The sequence below is a fragment of the Pleurodeles waltl genome, chromosome 11 (assembly GCF_031143425.1).
Source record: "Pleurodeles waltl isolate 20211129_DDA chromosome 11, aPleWal1.hap1.20221129, whole genome shotgun sequence".
Classification (NCBI taxonomy): Eukaryota; Metazoa; Chordata; class Amphibia; order Caudata; family Salamandridae; genus Pleurodeles; species Pleurodeles waltl.
The window spans coordinates 228,313,883-228,327,634 of NC_090450.1; positions in this window are offsets into that span (position 1 = coordinate 228,313,883).

The following is a 13,752-nucleotide window of genomic DNA, read 5'->3' on the forward strand; positions in this document are numbered from 1 at the left end:
CAGTCACCATTTGCATGTAGATAACTTGTACACTGGAGTGCAGTTGTTCAAAGAATTGTTCAGAGTGGACACTGTTGCGTGTGGCACAATCCGCTTTAACCGGAAAGGCTATCCAAGGGAGCTTTTCTATAAAAACCTTGAGAGGGGTCAGTGCAGTGCCTTGCGGAATGATGAGCTGCTTGCTCTGAAATTTGCAGACAGAAGGGATGTCTACATGTTAACTACCATACATGATGAGAGTACTTCACCTGTCGCTGTTTGGGGGTCAAGTAGCTGAAGTGCGCGAACCTGTGTGCATTTTAGACTACAATAAGCACATGGGTGGGGTTGATAGAGTAGACCAGAGGTTGGACCTTACACTGCTATTCGTAAGTCTTACGTTTGGTATAAAAAGTTGGCCATAGATTTGTTTCATTTAGCAACTTTCAATGTTTCATTGTTTTCAAGGATTGTTTCCCTGAGTCAAGGATGAAATTTGTTAAATTTCAGGAGTCAGTGATAGAGAAGCCTTATTGTGGAGGAACAGGCAACAGTTCCTAGAGTAGCAGTGGTGGAGGATGTGGCTAGATTGAAAGATCACTACTTTCCTTATTACATTCCTCCCACTCCCAAAAAAGACTTTCCCACTAAGAAATGTAGAGTCTGTGCCCGAAGAGGTATCCAGAGGGAGACTCAGAACTACTGCCTTGATTGTCCTTCTAAGCCTGGGCTGTGTGGCCGGCTGTTTTAGAAATTACCACACCCAAAAGAATTATTGAGAACTACCATGAGTGAAAACTGCCGGTTCTGCTTTTTTTTTTTTTTTTTTTCAGTTTCACGGTTAGCATTACAGTCATGCATTTAGTTAGAGCTTTTGAGTTTGTAGTTTTTTTACTTATTTTTACGTAATTAGTTAGTGGTCTCTTTTTTGTTTAAAAAAAAGTGATGGCGGTGTGCATGGAGCAGAGCTTGGCTGGCTGTGTAATTAGTGACTTGCTTTTCACCATTGCAACATACTGCCAGCCAAACATCAGTACACACACTCCCATCTGCTGGTGTGATTGCTGTATCAGGAATGTGGGCGTATGAAAGTGATGGGCCTTAAATGGCGCTGTCTGCTGATGTGAGTGTTGTAATGTGCTGGGCCCGGGGCTGGCAGTGTGAATGGTCTTCTGCATGTCATGTATGAAAGGTGTGTGAATGGACTGTAAAGGGGTTGGTGCCTTGACGCAGCTTTACAGCTCACGAGCTGTGTCATTGGTTCAGTTTTTTGGCCTGTCCGTTATTACAGTGAATTTCATTTTTGTGAAATCTCTTGTTAATAAAATTTGATCTGCTGAACCATCACTCACCCTCGTTCCAAATCCAACCAGAATGTGTGGTAAAGATGACAAAACCTGCTCTGCTGTAATTAGGCGTCGGAGCACATCCGTGACATGCTAGGTGCCTCGGATGGGACCCCGATGATGAAGCATGCCAACAACTGTGTTGGTGGGTGAGGGGTCTTCTTAACATAACCTAAGTGTGTTTCTTTTCACATTTTTTGTGTTTGGAACATCACAGAAGGACATGGACACATCAAAATTATCTATTGCCACACTATCTGTTTTTCAAGGGGGGTGTTTTTGGTCCCGGGTGCGGTGGTCATCTACGAAAACCTACCAAACTCAGACATTTAAAAAAAACAGACACCAAGAGGAGTCCAGGGAGGTTTGGCTTGCGTGGATCCCCCAACATTTTCTTACTCAGATTCCTCAGCAAACCTCACTTTTCTTTGTAGGATCACCGCGCCGGCCCAAATTTCCTACCACCCGGCGTTCCTCTCAGTCTTCCCAGAAAAATGATATCTCACTTGTGTGGGTTCCCAAAGCAGAGTCAGTCTAAAAATGTATAAAAGAAAAAATTGTGCTTATCAACTCACCGTGCTATTCTCTCAATCACTACACGTTTTTGGCCTTTTGCTGTTGCAGGCACCTGGGCCACACACACAAGTGAGGTATCATTTTTATCGGGAGACCTGGAGGAACGCTGGGTAGAGGGAAGTTTGTGGCTCCCCTCAGATTCCAGAACTTTTCATCACCCAAATGTGAGGAAAAGGTGTTTTTTTGACAAATGTTGAGGTTTGCAAAGGATTCTGGGTAACAGAACCTGGTAAGAGCCCCACAGGTCACCCCATCTTGGATTCCCCTAGGTGTCTAGTTTTAAAAAATGCACAGGTTTGGTTGATTTCCCTAGGTACCGGCTGAGCTAGAGGCCACAATCCACAGCTAGACACATTGCAAAAAACAGCTCTGTTTTCTTTGGGAAAATGTGATTTGTCCACGTTGTGTTTTGGGGCATTTCCTGTTGCGGCCACTCGGCCTACCCACACAAGCGAGGTACCATTTTTATCAGGAGACTTGGGGGAACGCTGAATGGAAGGACATTTGTAACTCCTCTCAGATTCTAGAACTGTCTGTCACCGAAATGTGAGGAAAAGGTGTTTTTTTGCCAAATTCTGAAGTTTGCACAGGATTCTGGGTAACAGAACCTGGTGAGAGACCCACAAGTCACCCCACCGTGGGTTCCCCTAGGTGTCTAGTTTTAAAAAATGTGCAGGTTTGGTAGATTTCCCTAGGTGCCAGCTGAGCTAGAGGCCAAAATCCACAGTAAGGCACATTGCAAAAAACAGCTGTTTTCTTTAGTAAAATGTGATTTGTCCATGTTGTGTTTTGGGGCATTTCCTGTTGCAAGCACTAGGCCTACCCACACAAACGAGGTGTCATTTTTATAGGGAGATTTGAGGGAACGCTGGGTGGAAGGAAATTTGTAGCTCCTCTCAGATTCCAGAACTTTCCATCACTGAAATTTGAGGAAAAAGTGTTTTTGTGGCCATCTATTGAGGTTTGCAAAGGATTCTGGCTAACAGAGCCCCACAAGTTACCCCATCTTGGATTTCCCTAGGTGTCTAGTTTTCAAAAGTGCGAAGGTTTGGTAGATTTCCCTAGGTGCCGGCTGAGCAAGAGGCAAAACCCACAGCTAGGCACGTTGCAAAAAACAGCTCTGTTTTCTTTGGGAAAATGTGATTTCTCCACGTTGTGTTTTGGGGCATTTCCTGCCGCGGGCAGTAGGCCTACCCACACAAGCGAGGTACCATTTTTATCGGGAGACTTGGGGGAACACTGGGTGGAAGGAAATTTGTAGCTTCTCTCAGATTCCAGAAATTTCTGTCACCAAAATTGAGGAAAAAGTGTTTTTTTGCCAAATGCTGTGGTTTGCACAGGATTCTCCGTAACAGAACCTGATGAGAGCCCCACAAGTCACCCCATCTTGGATTTCCCTAGGTAACTACTTTTCAGAAATGCACAGGTTTGGTAGGTTTCCCTAGATGCCGGCTGAGCTAGAGGCCATAATCCACAGCGAGGCACTTTGCAAAACACAGCTCTGTTTTCCTTGGGAAAATGTGATGTGTCCACGTTGTGTTTTGGGGCATTTCTTGTTGCAAGCACTAGGCCTACCCACACAAACGAGGTGTCATTTTTATTGGGAGACTTGAGGGAACGCTGGGTGGAAGGAAATTTGTAGCTCCTCTCAGATTCCAGAACTTTCCATCACTGAAATTTGAGGAAAAAGTGTTTTTTTGGCCATCTTTTGAGGTTTGAAAAGGATTCTGGCTAACAGATCCTGATGAGAGCCCCATAAGTTACCCTATCTTGGATTTCCCTAGGTGTCTAGTTTTCAAAAGTGCGAAGGTTTGGTAGATTTCCCTAGGTGCCGGCTGAGCAAGAGGCAAAACCCACAGCTAGGCATGTTGCAAAAAACAGCTCTGTTTTCTTTGGGAAAATGTGTTTTGTCCACGTTTTGTTTTGGGGCATTTCCTGTCACGGGTAGTAGGCCTACCCACACAAGCGAGGTACCATTTTTATCTGGAGACTTGGGGGAACACTGAGTGGAAGGAAATTTGTAGCTTCTCTCAGATTCCAGAAATTTATGTCACCAAAAAGTGAGGGAAAAGTGTTTTTTTTGCCAAATGTTGAGGTTTGCACAGGATTCTCCGTAACAGAACCTGATGAGAGCCCCACAAGTCACCCAATCTTGGATTTCCCTAGGTAAGTACTTTTCAGAAATGCACAGGTTTGGTAGGTTTCCCAAGATGCCGGCTGAGCTAGAGGCCACAATCCACAGCACGGCACTTTGCAAAACACAGCTCTGTTTTCTTTGGGAAAATGTGATGTGTCCACGTTGTGTTTTGGAGCATTTCCTGTTGCGGGCGCTAGGCCTACCCACACAAGTGAGATACCACTTTTATCAGGAGACTTGGGGGAACACTGGGTGGAAGGACATTTGTGGCTCCTCTCAGATTCCAGAACTTTCTGTCACAGAAATTTGAGGAAAAACAGTTTTTTTGGCCACATTTTGAGGTTTGCAAAGGATTCTGGGTAATAGAACGTGGTGAGAGGCCCACAAGTCACCCCATCTTGGATTCCCCTAAGTGTCTAGTTTTTAAAATTGCACAGGTTTGGTTGGTTTCTCTAGGTGCCGGCTGAGCTAGTGATCAAAATCCACAGCTAGGTGCTTTCCAAAAAACACGTCCGTTTTTAATGTAAAAATGTGATGTGTCCAAATGTAAGACAGTGAGTAAAAAAGACGTCTATTGGAGAAGTGCCCTGTAATTCACATGCTAGTATGGGCACCCCAGAATTCAGAGACGTGCAAATAACCACTGCTTCTCAACACCTTATCTTGTGCCCATTTTGGAAATACAAAGGTTTTCTTGAAATCTATTTTTCACTCTTTATATTTCACCAAAGGAATTACTATATACCAGGTATAGAATGAAAACCCATTGCAGGGTGCAGCTCATTTATCGGCTCTGGGTACCTAGCCCCACAACCAGAAGAGTCCAGCAGACATAACGGTATATTGCTTTAAAAAATCTGACATCGCAGAAAAAAGTTAGAGCAAAACCTGGAGAAAAATGGCAGCTTTTTTCACCATAATTTCAATATTTTTTTATTTCAGCTGTTATTTTCTGCAGAAAAACCTTGTAGGATCGATACAAATTACCCCTTGCTGAATTCAGAATCTTGTCTACTTTTCAGAAATATTTACCTTTCTGTGATCCAGCATTGGTTTCACACCCATTTCTGTCACTAACTGGAAGGAGGCTGAAAGCACAAAAAATAGTAAAAATGGAGTATGTCCCAGTAAAATGCCAAAATTGTGTTGAAAAATTGGGTTTTCTGATTCAAGTCTGCCTGTTCCTGAAATCTGTGAAGATGGTGATTTTAGCACTGCAAACCCTTTGTTAATGCCTTTTTCAGGGAAAAAAAAACACAAGCCGCCTTCTGCAGCCCTTTTTCCCATTTTTAAAAAAAAAACGAATTTTTCGCTGGATTTTGGCTAATTTCTTGGTCTCCCTCAGGGGAACCCACAAACTCTGGGCACCTGTAGAATCCCGAGGATGTTGGGAAAAAAAAGATGCAAATTTGACATGGATAGCTTATGTAGACAAAAAGTTATGAGGGCCTAAGCTTGACTGCCCCAAATAGCCAAAAAAGAGGCCTGGCTCCTGAGGGGGAAAAGGCCTGGTAGCAAAGGGGTTAATGATCTACTACTTCAGTAGATCAGTTTCTCAAGCCTGGCGTCTGGAGGGGACGAGCCAACATATTAACAGGTAGAGCCAGCCAAGGGCTTGGTTTGGTCTAAGCCCGTTCTCAAGCCGCTGAAAATAGTTGTCATCTAAATCATGCAAGAAACACCATGTGACAATGTGATATCCTTTTATAAATAAAAAAAAAATGTTTCTTTAACATTCAGATGTGTTTCACCTTATTACATTAGAGTATTTTTGTACAGGGCACACCCTGAACTCACATATTGGCAGGCACACATATGTGATAAATAAGAAAAAAGAGGCTCGATAAAATAAAATATTTGCATAGGATCACACAATTTGGTGCCATGGGAAAGCCAGGATTGGACCCAGATGTTCTGGTTTCACATTTTGCAATTCACCCCCTAGATAGTTACCTTTTCTCTCCCTTTTATGACAAAGGTTTATGCTTTGTTTTTAATTCTTGGTGAATGTGGTTAGAGCACAGGTGACAGGTAGGAGCTAACAAAAAAGCTTGGCTTGTTTGGGGCTCGAGAGAACAAGTGAACCTCAAGCTGAGCCAGACCTAGAGTCAGACCTCTGGCTCGAGCCTAGAGTGAATTGCTCACCTCTACTGCCGTCTGCATATTTCTAGGAGAAAGGAGATTAAATACCCTGAAACGCCACACCCTGGGTGGGTTATCTCTGTACATTGGTGGAGTAGTGAATACATGTTGCTGGGTTGAACTAGAGTTACATTACCATGAAGTGCAGGCCTGAGTGTGAGCGTAGGGCCTTCCCAGGATCAGGGGAACAGTGCTTACATTTTCCAGTACTTGGAGATGGTGAGTACCAACGCTCTGTATTGGAACCTATTTTCCATCGTGACAATTTGTCTCAGCGGAAGACATAGGATGAGAAAGGGGGAAGAAAGAAAAATAAGGACAAAGGCAGAAAGCTGGAATGAAAAAACTGCAAGAGTGAGATAAAGAGACAGGAAGTGTACATGGTGGGGAAAGAGGTGGGAACTGAAGGCCAGCCAGCTTTGGTTTTCGGCAACCCCAGCGTTTGGCGGTGCAGGCAGAGGGAGGGTTGCACAAATGACGCTGGGACCTGCACTTATTTTTGTCTAATTTGAACAACGAGTGAGGGAGGTGATTGTTACAAGACAGTATTTGTGTGTGGGAGAAAGCATGCCCATCCATAACAGACAAGGTTGGACTAGAGCAGAAGATAGGCCCGGGCGTCAAGATAAAGGTGGCACACACATTCTCATTGTTTCTTCCCTATCATAAAGAGAAAAACATTGATACACGTCTGCTCTACTACCCAAAAAGTGTGATTGGTCAATCCACGCTACATGCAATGAGATAACAGCATCCCAGCCTGCAGATTGCTGCTGGCTACTGATGGCTAGCATTTTTGTTTAAGATGTTTAGAACATCAGCCCACACATAGGGGGTTATTCTAACTTTGGAGGAGGTGTTAATCCGTCCCAAAAGTGACGGAAAAGTGACGGATTTACCACCAGCCGTATTACGAGTCCATTATATCCTATGGAACTCGTAATACGGCTGGTGGTATATCCGTCACTTTACCGTCACTTTTGGGACGGATTAACACTCCTCCAAAGTTAGAATAACCCCCATAGTGACATAACTGTCTCCCTGCACCACAAAACCAGCCCACACACAGGCTCACATACTGACTCGCCAGACTGGCCCATCTGACACGGCCAGATTGCCGTATAGGCCGGTCCATCCCTACACATGAGGACAAACCGATGGGGGCAGGGGAGAATAAAGAGTATCCCAGCACCAATTGCTAGTCTAGAGAAAATTATCAACTGATGAGCCGGGACGAACACTGCAGTAACTGACAGCACTCACTGAGTGCCCTCCACTGACTAAAGTCGCAAGTTTGGGAACATATGCAGTAATTTAACCCTGCCTCTGGGTGACACTCATTTCTGTCTTATGGCAGCGACGGTCATCAGAGCCAGTCTGTTGATAAAAAAACCTGCTCTCTGTAACGGATATCAAACATTTCAGAGATAATAGGACTTTTGAAGGGCCTGAAGGGGAGAAGCGGACTCAAATACAACTAGGTCATTTGCACACTAGGATATTAGAGGTGATGGTACGAGATTTGAAAGGCGTTTAGGGTTACGGCAAGGTTAGGGAGCACAGGCTTGCAAGAAATGGAGAGATCTCAAGACTAACTGGGCCTTTAAAAGACAAAGGGCCATATTTATACTTTTTGATGCACAACTGCACCAACGCAGTTGTGCGCCAAAAATGTTACCGCCGGCTAACGCCATTCCAACACGCCATGCGGGCGCCTTATTTAAGTAATGACGTTAGCCGGCGCTGCAGACTAGTCAGAGTAAAAAAAAATGATGCACACCAGGCAGCGCCGGCGTAGGGGAAAATGTGGGTTGAGCGTCAAAAAATGGTGCAAGTCAGGACTGAGGCAAAAATCAGGCCTCAAACCAGACTTGCGCCATTTTGTTTGAGACACAATCCCCATTGACATGACTCCTGTCTTAGCAAAGACAGGAGTCATGCCCCCTTGCCCAAAGGCCATGCCCAGGGGACGTCTGTCCCCTGGGCATGGTCATTGGGCATAGTGGCATGTAGGGGGTCCCAAATTAGGCCCCCTTATGTCACTTTAAAAAAACTTTAAAAAATACTTACCTGAACTTACCTTTACTTACCTGGGATGGGTCCCCCCATCCATGGGTGTCCTCCAGGGGTGGGCGAGGGTGGCAGGTGGTGTCCGTGGGGGCAGGGGAGGGCACCTCTGGACATCTTCCGAGCCCACAGATCCCTTAACGCCTGCTCTGACCCAGGCATTAAAAAACGGCACACAACAGGCTGTGCACCGTTTTTTAAGGCCCACCCCCTCCTGTCCGTCAAAATGACGCTGGGGTATAAATAAGGCGCACAGGCCTTAAAGTCATTTTTTGGGCAGGAACGCCTACCTTGCATATCATTAACTCAAAGTAGTTTCCCGCTCCAAAAAAATTACGCACACAGTGGAATTTTGACGTCCGCGGGGTCGGGTGTCAGTGTTTAAATATGGGGCAAGGATTGCACAGAATGGGCGTCAAAATTTTTGATGCACATTCGGCGCAAACAGAGTACAAATATGCCCCAAAGGCCCATATTTATACTTTTTTTGCACTGCATTTGCGTCACTTTTTGACGCAAAAGCGGCGCAAACTTACAAACAATTATGGCCCTGATTTATACTTTTTTTTGCATCACACTGGCGCCATTTTTTGACACAAAAGTGCTGCAAACTTACAAAATACAATTGTAATTTGTAAATTTGCACAGCTTTTGCATAAAAAAGTGACGCAAATGTGGCGCAAAAAGTATAAATATGGCCCAGAGAGCTCTGGGAAAGAGGCTATCTTGTGTGTTGTGTGGTGTCAAGTGTGTCCCAAGCAGACACAAATGGTAGGGTACCTATCAGCTATTCCGAATAACAATTCACTACGTACATAGGTTTGATTTACATTTGTTTCATATACATTTCATGAATTTACATATCCTAAAACTCTGGTATGGCTTTGCCATGTGTGGAACAGCACTGGGGACCATTTTGGTGACCTCGGAGTATTGATGTAGATAGTACACTACACCACCTTGAGGTCGCTTTAAGACAATGGGGTGGCTGAAGGGGGTCGGAGACATTGACTGGGACCAGAAAGAGAGAAGGAGACAATGGGAAGGGAATATGGACTGTCAGTTCCTTAACCATTGAAATATCACCGGGCGAGGCAAAGAAGGTAATATTCCAATATATTTACAAATTGTAGTATTGCTGTTGTTGGATAAGTGTCATTCTGCACTGTCATAACTACGTCATATCCATCGGTGAGGCATAAACGGGGAACATACCTTTGTAATTACTAAACATCTTTGAAAGGTGTGTTTGTGATTTTTCTTTGAATCGTTGAATCATTTATTCTAGGTAGATTTCTTCACGTACTGTACAGAACTGTAATATGCATTTTAAGGCGGGCAATGTTTTCTTTTCTACTGCTCAGTATCGTATTGTAACTGTATTTATATAGCGCTTACTACCCTTGACGAGGTGTCGAAGCGCTTTTTTATTTCCATTTTTTGACGTTTCTGTAACACTAAGGTTGTTGATGTTGCTCACCCTATAAAATTAATTGTTGCAACACCGAAGTGCATCAAACAGGATACAGTAAGATCGCCGTTAGCAGCCAACTTTGTCAGATGCACGTGTCTTGCTGATAAAGTGATATTTAGACTGGCACTCAATCTAGACGGAAGAGTGGTCGGCGTCCTGGAAACCCACATTCGCTAATTTTACGGCATTTCTCCTAAATCGTTTTAGGCAGAGAGGGCCGCATCAACAGCACGAGGCACTCCAGCCAAGAGCAGGAAGCACTTAAAGCCGGATGGACTGCCATGCCAGAACCGGCACGCGATGATGGACACCCTAAGGCTTGCGTGTGACTTCCTACTTCTTTCTTCATGTTATGTTGTGTTATTTTTTTTTGTTAGCATAGGACCCTTATGCCTCCACCACATGGCTCTGTAGATTGTCTTTAGGCGTTTTTTATGAATTGTTCTGGGATGTGTCTGGTGAAGCCACAAACGAAATGAAATTGGAAATCATATTTATTCATTAGTTTATATGCCTTGCCTTCGCTGCCAGGCCTTTTCCCTCCTCAGGTGCCAAGCCTTTTTTTGGCTATTTGGGGCAGTTCGCGCTTAGGCCCTCATAACTTTTTGTCCACATAAGCTACCCACGCCAAATTTGCGTCCTTTTTTTCCAAGATCCCAGGGATTCTAGAGGTACCCAGAGTTTGTGGGTTCCCCTGAAGGAGACCAACAAATTAGCCAAAATACAGCGATTTCTTGTTTCTTTTTTTTTTTAAATGGGATAAAAGGGCTGCAGAAGAAGGCTTGTTTTTTTCCCCCTGAAAATGGCATCAACAAAGCGTTTGCAGTGCTAAAATCACAATCGTCCCAGCTTTCAGGAACAGGCAGACTTGAATCAGAAAACCCAATTTTCAACACAATTTTGGCATTTTACTGGGACATACCCAATTTTTACTATTTTTTGTGCTTTCTGCCTCTTTCCAATTAGTGACAGACATGGGTGTGAAACCAATGCTGGATCCCGGAAAGTTAAACATTTCTGAAAAGTAGACCAAATTCTGAATTCAGCAAGGGGTCATTTGTGTAGATCCCACAAGGCTTTCCTACAGAAAATAACAGCTGAAATAGTATTGAAATTGAGGTTAAAAAAAAGGCAGCCATTTTTCTCCATGTTTTTCTCTGTAACTTTTGCCTGTGATGTCAGATTTTTTTAAAGAAATATACAGTTATGTCTGCTGGACTCTTCTGGTTGTGGGGATATATAGGGTTTGTAGGTTCATCAAGAAACCTAGGTACCCAGAGCCAATAAATGAGTTGCACCTTGAGATGGGTTTTTATTCTATACCGAGTATACAGCAATTCATTTGATGAAATATAAAGAGTGAAAAATAGGTATCAAGGAAACCTATGTATTTCCAAAATGGGCACAAGATAAGGTGTTGAGAAGCAGTGGTTATTTGCACATCTCTGAATTCCGGGGTGCCCATACTAGCATGTGAATTACAGGGTATTTCTCAAAAAGACGTCTTTTTTACACACTGTCTTATATTTGGAAGGACAAAATGTAGAGAAATTAAAGGGGAAATAACACTTGTTCTGCTGTTCTGTGTTCCCCCCAAGTCTCCCGATAAAAATGGTACCTCACTTGCATGGGTAGGCCTAATGCCCGCGACAGGAAACGCAACATGGAAACATCGCATTTTTACATTGAAAACTGGTGTGTTTTTTGGAGAGTGCCTAACTGTGGATTTTGATCTCTAGCTCAGCCGGCACCTAGGGAAACCTACCAAATCTGTGCATTGTTGAAAACTAGACACCTATGGGAATCTAAGAAGGGGTGACTTGTGGGGCTCTCACCAGGTTCTGTTATTCAGAATCCTTTGAAAACCTCAAAATCTGGCAAAAAACACTTTTTCCTCACATTTCTGTGACAGAACATTCTGGAATCTGAGAGGAGCCACAAATTTCCTTCCACCCAGCGTTCCCCCAAGTCTCCAGATAAAAATTGTACCTCACTTGTGTGGGTAGGCCTATTGTCTGCAACAGGAAATACCCCAAAACACAACATGGACACATTACATTTTCCCAAAGAAAAATAGCCTGTTTTTTGCAAAGTGCCTAGCTGTGGATTTTGGCCTCTAGCTCAGCCGGCACCTAAAGAAACCTACCAAACCTGTGCATTTCTGAAAACTAGACACCTAGGGGAATCCAAGATGGGGTGCCTTGTGGGACTCTCACCAGGTTCTGTTACCCAGAATCCTTTGCAAACCTCAAAATTTGGCAAAAAACACTGTGTCCTCACATTTTCGGTGACAGAAAGTTCTGGAATCTGAGAGAAGCCACAAATTTTCTTCCACCCAGTGTTCCCCCAAGTCTCCCGATAATAATGGTACCTCACTTGTCTGGGTAGGCCTAGTGTCCGCGGCAAGAAATGCCCCGAAACACATTTTCCCAAAGAAAACAGAGCTACTTTTTGCAAAGTGCCTAGCTGTGGACTTTGGCCTCCAGCTCAGCTGTCACCTCTGGAAACCTACCAAACCAGTGCATTTTTGAAAACTAGACACCTAGGGGAATCCAAGATGGGGTGACTTGTGGGGCCCTCATAATGTTCTATACCCAGAATCCTTTGCAAACCTCAAAATCTGGCCAAAAAAAGCCTTTTTCTCACATTTTGGTGACAGAAAGATCTGGAATCTGAGAGGAGCCACAAATTTCCTTCCACCCAGTGTTCCCCCCTAAGTCTCCCGATAAAAATGGTACCTCACTTGTGTTCATAGGCCTAGTGCCCACAAAAGGAAATGCCCCAAAACACTATGGGGACACATCAAAATGATCAAATACAAAAACCTGTTTTTGTGTGTGGGGGGGGGGGGGGGGGGGGGGGACCTGCATTTTTGGTCCTGGCCTCAGAAGCCATATAGGGAAACCTACCAAACCCAAACATTTCTGTAAACAAGGCCCCTGAGGGAATCCAGGGAGGTGTGACTTGTGTGGATTCCCCAGTTTTTTCTTAGCCAGAACCCTCAACAAACCTCACATTTAGCTAAAAAAAAATCAAATTTTTCCCACATTTCTGTGTGGGATCATCGCACCGGGACAAAGTACCTACCACTCAATGTTCCCCTCAGTCTCGCAGTAAAAATGATACCTTACTTGTGTAGGTGGGCCAAGTGCCTGTGACAGGTAAGAGCCAAAAACATGTAGAAATTGAGGGGAAACCAAAGCAGATCCAAAAGGGCAGAATTTTTATCGGTATAGATGCAACAATGCTAGGTGGTAGGAATTTTGTGGATTCCTGCAGATTCCGGAAGGTTCCGTCACAAAAATGTGGGACAAATGTGTGATTTCCAGCAAAATTGTAGGCTTGCAGGGCATTGTGGGTAACAACATGGTGCGGGGTGCATGTGAAACACACCACCCTGGACTCACCCAGATGTTTAGTTTTCAGGTGTGTCTAGGTCTTGTGGATCTTTCTACAAGGCAGCGTCTCAAATCCAAAAAGTGCAGCCCTCACCACTCCAAGTGGGACGATTTTGCGAGTTAGACAAGCTCTCATAGCCCAAAGGTAAAACCAAAACCCAAAATAATCAAATGTCCTCTTGCTTGCCATGGGATAACATGTTTTAGTGTGCAGGGGAGAGCTGAAAGACCGTTACCCACTTCAGTTGGGGTGGGGGCAGAAATACGCCCATACTGGTTGGTAGCCATCAGCCCACAATTTTTTTTTTTTTTTAAATTCCCTGGCATCTAGTAGGCTTTCTGCCCCCCTACCCCGGGAGTGGATCAGAGGTAATTGCCCATTCTGCCCACCGGTGGGCAGAACAACTGTGTCCCCATTTATTTGGGGTGGGGGTATGGCCATACCCCCACTCTCTTTTTCTGCAAAAAAAATCTGCCCTGGTGTCTGGTGGGATTTCTGCCTCGCTGGGGGGGCAGATGAGCCTTACAAAAATAGGCCAATCTGCCCCCAAGGGGGGCAGGGGAGCGACCCTTGCGTGAACTTGGCGCAAAAATAAAATCCCTGGTGTCTAGTGGTTTCTGCCCCCCTTGGGG